The sequence below is a fragment of the Delphinapterus leucas genome, chromosome 1 (genome assembly GCF_059928025.1).
Source record: "Delphinapterus leucas isolate spDelLeu-1000000601 "Yukka" chromosome 1, BTC_Dleu_Yukka2, whole genome shotgun sequence".
Classification (NCBI taxonomy): domain Eukaryota; kingdom Metazoa; phylum Chordata; class Mammalia; order Artiodactyla; family Monodontidae; genus Delphinapterus; species Delphinapterus leucas.
This window is the reverse complement of record NC_143129.1, coordinates 71,393,032-71,399,949: the sequence shown is the minus strand read 5'-3', so window position 1 is coordinate 71,399,949 and position 6,918 is coordinate 71,393,032. Positions and strand designations below refer to the sequence as shown.

Below are 6,918 nucleotides of genomic sequence, written 5' to 3'. Positions count from 1 at the left end.
GAAGGAAATGGTAGGAGTGGAAAATGAGGTCCTCATGGTGTCTTAGAATCATCAGTGCCCCAGGGGAGAAAGTTTCACTGAGCTAGTAAGCATCACCGTGCTCCTTAGCAGCATTTTTTAAATCACTAATGTGCCCTCCCAATGAGATTGGCCTCAAATGACATTGTGTCTTAGGAGGCTGTATGCCAAGACATCCCCAGTGTGTGCATTTATGTTGTCTACTGTTCCCTAAGAACCACTTTGCCAACTGTGGGGATGGAAAAATTATTCCCGGAATTCCATGGCAACTATTTCCGAATTTCCCATGTTTGTTCAAATGATAAATGTAAAACCATCATCTATTTTTAAACTCTTTGGGCTTTATTGACTCAAAAGAACAGGAAAACCCTGTCAGGACAATTCTGTTTTATGAAAAATTAAGGGTGGGGACTTTGCATTTCTTTAAATAGTCTAAAAGTGTAAGGTTGTTTTTCTTACACAAGAACTGTGCAGCTAATTGGAATTGAATGGCCTTGCTTTCCTTCCTAAATGAAGCTCATTCCTAAGATTGAGATGCTAAATCTTAATCATGGGAAGTCCCTGAGGCAAGGATGTGTGTTGAAGTATAAGGAACGGTTTAGCAAAAAACATACTATCCCAATGATCATGGGGTCTATAAAGGGAACAAGGCTCTCTTCTGGAAGGAGGTTTACTTTGGTATTCATAAAGGCCCCGTAGTTCCACTCTGGCATCCACTTCTCCTCTAACTATGCTTAGCATTCATTTATCCAAACTGTTGTGTAGTTTCAGTTATCCATATGGCATAGTACTGTTGGTTATAAAGGACACAAGATATGGGTAAAACTCTCTCCCTTTCATGAAGTAACAATTTAATAAAAGTTTAACCACCCTAAGTTACGCACACTTTCTATTTACCTTTATTTAAGCCACATGGGTGTGGGAAACTAATTGAAGTAAAGTCAGAGGATCAGAGTTTGAAAGAAGTTCAGGAGTTATCTTGTCCACTGCTACTGAATGTGAGGTCCCTGGGCCAGCAGAAGCAGCATTACCTGGAAACTTATAAGAAAATGTACAATTCTTGGCTTCACCCTATATCCACTCAACCAGAATCTGTGTAATATGATCCCCAGGCAATTCCTGTAAACATTAAATGTGAATAGTCTTGATCAATCCACTGATATCTTGGATTCGTTCTATATTTACAGATATAGGGGATTGTAATTCTGTGATAAATATATATTCAAACTGATAATCTCCTCCTATCTCTCACTCAATACCACATAGCTTTATTCAACTTCAGCTACCCTTAGGTGAGCACAGCCTTACCTAGATTTCAGAACAAAGGATGAATCATTTGGAGCAATTCCTGGGTACTTGAACATTTAGAATTTGAGGGGTGGAGAGAAGAAAAAAAGGAGGGAGGGAAAAAAGAAAGAAATCTATCATAATTGCCTACAATTTCATAAATTTTGTTCAACACAGACCAAGTATAATCTCTCCCATATCAAGAGATACATATCTTTCTAAAAAAACTGTGAGTCATGGTATGGCAGATTGTATTCTTGTCCTCAATTACTCCCTTCCCCCATTCCTCTAGTAGGCTTAGCGGAGGGTAGGGGAGTGGGGGGTGTGGAATGGCCAGGAATTTACCTTTCCGGACATCAGGCTTGGTCAAAGGATCTGGTTTAAGATCAGGTTTGGCCAAGGAAATGTGTTTTGAGCTGTCATCACAGAGTTTTGGCCGGCCTTCTTGTTCTTTTCCTCTGCCTTGAGCAGAGAGGGACTTTTCTCTTACTCCAGATTCTGGGATAAAGAAGACACAGGGAGGAGAAGCAGAACAGTCACCAATACGTAATGTGAGTGAGAAATAAGCCTTTGTTGTTGTAAGCCACTGAAATTTGTGGGCTGTTTAACTTGAGGAAAGCTGAATAATGCACAGGGTCATCTGTGTCTTCTAGCATCAAGGGCCATTCTAACTATATTTACTTGAGAAGAAATGTTAAATGTAAAACAGCCTCTGTACAGGGAATTCCCTTGTGGTCCAGTTGTTAGGACCCTGCCCTCCTATTGCAGGGGGCACGAGTTCATCCCTGGTCGGGGAACTGAGATCCCACAAGCCACGTGGCCAATAAATAAATAAATAAATAAATAAAAATTAAACAGTCTCTGTACTATCAACATTTATCATGTAGATAAACTATGAGGAAAACAAAATACAAATAATCTTATTTTGAGAGTCCATAAAAACTAACGAATCCTGGCCGCCCTCCTGGCCGCTGCCTTGGGTTACTTTGTCAGCATTGACGTGTCAGCATTGACGCACATGCCCAGGAGTGCTTCTTCGAGCGAGTCACCTCGGGCAGCAAGATGGGCCTCATCTTTGAGGTGGCTGAGGCTGGCTGCCTGGACGTTGACGTGGAGATTACAGGGCCTGATAATAAAGGAATTTATAAAGGAGACTGGGAGTCCAGTGGGAAATACACATTTGCTGCTCACATGGATGGAGCAGCAGCATATAAGTTTTGTTTTAGCAGTAGAACGTCCAACATGACTCCAAAGATAGTGGTGTTCACCATTGATATTGGGGAGGCTCCAAAAGGACATGGAAACAGAAGCTCACCAGAACAAGCTAGAAGAAATGATTAATGAGCTTGCAGTGGCGATGACAGCTGGAAAGCATGAACAGGAATACATGGAAGTTCGGGAGAGATACACAGAGAAATCAATGACAGCACAAACAGCAGACTGGTCCTTTGGTCCTTCTTTGAAGCTCTTGTTCTAGGTGCCATGACATTGGGATGGATCTACTACCTGAAGAGATTTTTTGTAGTCCGGAAAGTTGTTTTAAAAACCTTTTTCTGATGATCCCAAACTCATAATTCACTGTTTACCAAAAATCTTGGTTATAGTAATGTCAAAAAAAAAAGAAGGAAAGAAAAAGAAACTAACGAAGGCGCATTGCATCTACCTAATTTTGGACATCAAGGAGACTTACTTGAAATTCAGAATGCAGATATCCGCATGCCTGCAATGCACAAAATGTCTGAAAAATTGTTGATTTTAGGGGCTATTAAATAAATATATCAGTTATTTTAGTGCTTTTTATGCCTCCCAGAATTATTATGGTTTTATCCTTAACACATTTCTTCTAAATTAAATATGTCACGATTAACCTGGAAATAAAGTTAACATTTTTCATTCACTTGGTGTAGGAGCATAACCAGAATATTAACATAAAATGACACATTTTTTAAAAAGTTGAATAAATCATTTGTAATTCCTTTAATAAAAACTAAATGAGAAGCATCTGCTTTTATAGTAGGTTTGAATTTCTAAAGTTAACCTTATAAACAAATTGATGCTTAGTAAGATTTCCTCCCTATTCCAAGACCAATTTCCGGTATTGATACAGAAAATGGCTCATATTTTTATATACCTTGACTGAATTAACGTGGTTAAACATAAACAATATTTGATTTCTCTCAGTAACCCTTCATAGTGTAGGAGACTATTTATTAGCTTTCTTATCCAGAGGAGAGCTCAGAGATTCAGCATGTACAAAGGTGTAACCACAACCAAACAGCTAATGGAGGAGTTTAGGCAGAACAATAATTCATTCTGGCAGCCTTTCTACACCCAAGAGATTTGCCAAAGCTACCTACCAATTTATTTCATGTGTTGAAACAAATTTGTAAGATTTAAGAAGTTTAGTACCACTTGGAATTTGTTGCTTTGTTTTTTATTTTTGTCTACTCTTTCCCTCTCTCCCTACCCCTGTATTTTATAATAATTCACAACTATCTAAAGTCTTGGGTATATTAAACAGTCTTATAAAATAAGCCCTTTGAACAATGTAATTAACCAGTAACAGAAAAGGTCCTTGACACAGCCTCTGTCTTAGCTGTACTGTTCTCTCAGGTCTTGTCTTGATTACCAGAATCCTTCCTCACCGGAAGAAATTACAAATACATGCTTACACATCTGGAATCTATTGACTGAGGATCATCTCACAACCCAACAAAGCCTTATTTGCAGACTCTGGCAGTTTTCATTTTTCACATGCACATACCCTGCTTCAATACAAAGAGTCCTGAGTTTAACACTTTGCAGTTATAGAAAAAATGGAATGAATAAATAAATGAATGAATGAATCAGTTGAATGAATAAATAGAATTATTGTGTGCTTGGGCTTGGTGCAATCCCAAAGTGGACTCTATTTGAGTCTTCTGTTATATGTCTACAGTGTTGCTTTCAACCTTGCATTCTCTATTAGCCTCTATTAAAGACAAGATATTCTGCCCAATTAAGACTTTTGTTAATTCAGTGGTTGCTGGATTATTTAAAGTTCTAACTCCTACAAACTAAAGGTCCTTGACTGCAGTTAGGCACAAGCTTTAACCTTGCTTTTGCCTTCTTCCAAGTTGGGGATAGGGTGATAATGATATAACATTTTCGGATGGTAGAAGCGAGTTCTCCTTTCATAAACATCCAAAGTGATTTCATAGCCATAGAGTGTTTGCCCTTTATACCAGATGTTTCACAACAAAGAAACTGAAGCCCAGAAAGGAATTGCCTCTAAGATTAATAACTAGCATACAGATATCCTGATACCTCATCTACTCTACTTCGTTCCATCCTAATTTGGTTAAAAACATAGTCTTGGTTTTAACTGAACTACTGTACACGTTATTCTGAATGCCTACTATGTACAAAACATGTTGTTAGATATTATGGGTGGTTCAGGGATGTACAACACTGATTCCTTCCTTGAAGAAGCTTATCAGCAAGTTAGGGAGGCTGTACCAGACATGGGAAGTAAAGTGTTAGTGGAAGTCATAATAGCTGAGAGAGAATTACTATACAGATAATGTGAGCTGCAGGTATTCAGAGAGGTAAGACTCATGAATGCTGGCATGGTCATAGTAAATTTCAAAGACAAAGTGCTTTCTCCCTAATAAGAAAGCAAACAACCAGTTTCTTTTTTTAATGGGTAAAAGATATGAATAGACACCTCACCAAAAATATACAGATGGCAAATAAGCAAATGAAAAACTGCTCAACATCATATGTCATTAGCGAAATGCAAATAAATATAATAATAAGATACTACTACACACCTCTTAGAAAAGCCAAATTGAAAACAGTGAAATCACCAAATTCTGGTGAGGATATGGAGCAACAGGAACTCTCACTCATTTCTGGGGAGAATGAAAAATGGTGCAACCACTTTGGAAGACAGTTTGGCAGTTTTTCACAAAACTAAACATGGTCTTACCATATGATCAAGCATACGTGCTCCTTGGTATACACAAAGGAGTTGAAAACTTACGTATATCCACATATGTTTATAGCAATTTTATTCATAATTGATAAAACTTGAAGTGATGAAGATGTCTTTCAATAGATGAGTAGATAAGCAAACTGTGATACAATGAAATATTATTCAGTGCTAAAAAAGAGTGGGCTATCAAACCATGAAGGAACTTCAAATATATACTTCTAAGTGGAAATAAGCCTATCTGAAAAATCTACATACTGTATGATTCCAACTCTATGACATTCTGGAGAAGGCAAAACTGTGGAAGCAGTAAAAAAAATCAGTGGCTGTAAGGAGTACTGGAGGAGGGGGGGAGAGTCAGATAAGTGGAACACAGGGGACTTTTAGGCACTGAAGCTATTCTCTGTGATACAGTAATGATGCTCACATACATTTGTCAAGATCTACAGAATGTTCAGCACAGAATGAACACTGTTGTAAACTGTAGACTTTAGTTAATAATAATGCATCAATACTGGTTCATCAATTGTAACAAATGTACCACACAATAAAGACATAAATAATAGGGGAAAGGGTGTTCAGGGGGGATGGGAGAGGGGTTACATGGGAGCTCTCTGTACTTTCTGATCAATTTTTCTGAAAAGCTAAACTTCTCTAAAAAATTGTCTGGTAATTGTTTTTAAAAAGTGCACTTGGCCTAGTTAAGCTTCATATAAGCCAGAGGGGTTAGATAGGGAGGTTCAGGCAAGGGACACAGCAGAGCACAAAACCTAAAGGGAAAAGGGTGCACAGTGGGTCAGAGAGCAATAAACATCCCCAGACAGGTCTGTGATTTCCTGTCCCTGCAGCTCTGAGTCTAAAGCCTCAAATTTGGCATAAACATAGCTGCATTTGAATCCCAGTTCTGTTGCTTAAGGGCTGTATGAACTTCATTAAAGCCCTAAATCTTTCTGAACTTCTATTTCTTCAGCTACAACATGGGGAAAATAACATATTCAGAATTGCAGAAAGGCTAAAATAAATTAATGTACATGAATTTCTCTGTGAATTCTGAAGTGCTCTAGAAATATTAGTTGTTATTATCAAAGAAAGAAGCCTTCCCATTTCTTTTATTGCTTTTATGGTGACCCTCGCTTGGCAACTGGCTGCCATATGACAGCACAGATCTATCTTGTTGGAATGGAGTCACCTAAGTCTACCCCTCTGTCATCTTTCTTACAATGAAGTTTCTCCTAAACACTGCTTATTTGAATATTTGGCCAGTCTCTTGCTGACACACCAAGTTTCAGATAGAATCTGACATCCCAAGAGCAGCTTCAGTGGTATGAAGTCCCGGAAATCTGAGATGGCTGTGAATAGTGTCTGGAGAAGATCAGGTCTGGGATAACAGTCTTTGAACTTGATGATTTTCTTCTGTTTACTTCACAGCTCCTTCTCCATGACACTGTACTCTCTATCCCCATCTCCCCTCCAGTAGTGATTTGGTGATATGATATGTTCTGCTCAAAATCTCTATTAAAGATAAAATTAAGTTAAAAAGCAGCTAGAGACAGCTATGGGGACCGTTTTTACAGGTAATGTGCTCTTGTGGTTGAAGAGCATTACGTCAGGCAGAAGAGTTCCAAATAGCCCACACTTTA

General features: G+C 38.4%; 1 pseudogene; it reads left to right on the top strand.

The window, feature by feature from the left end:
• The first annotated feature begins 2,254 nt into the window (after positions 1-2,254).
• On the top strand, positions 2,255-3,513 carry LOC111169251 (transmembrane emp24 domain-containing protein 2 pseudogene; annotated as a pseudogene).
• The last annotated feature ends 3,405 nt before the right edge of the window (positions 3,514-6,918 follow it).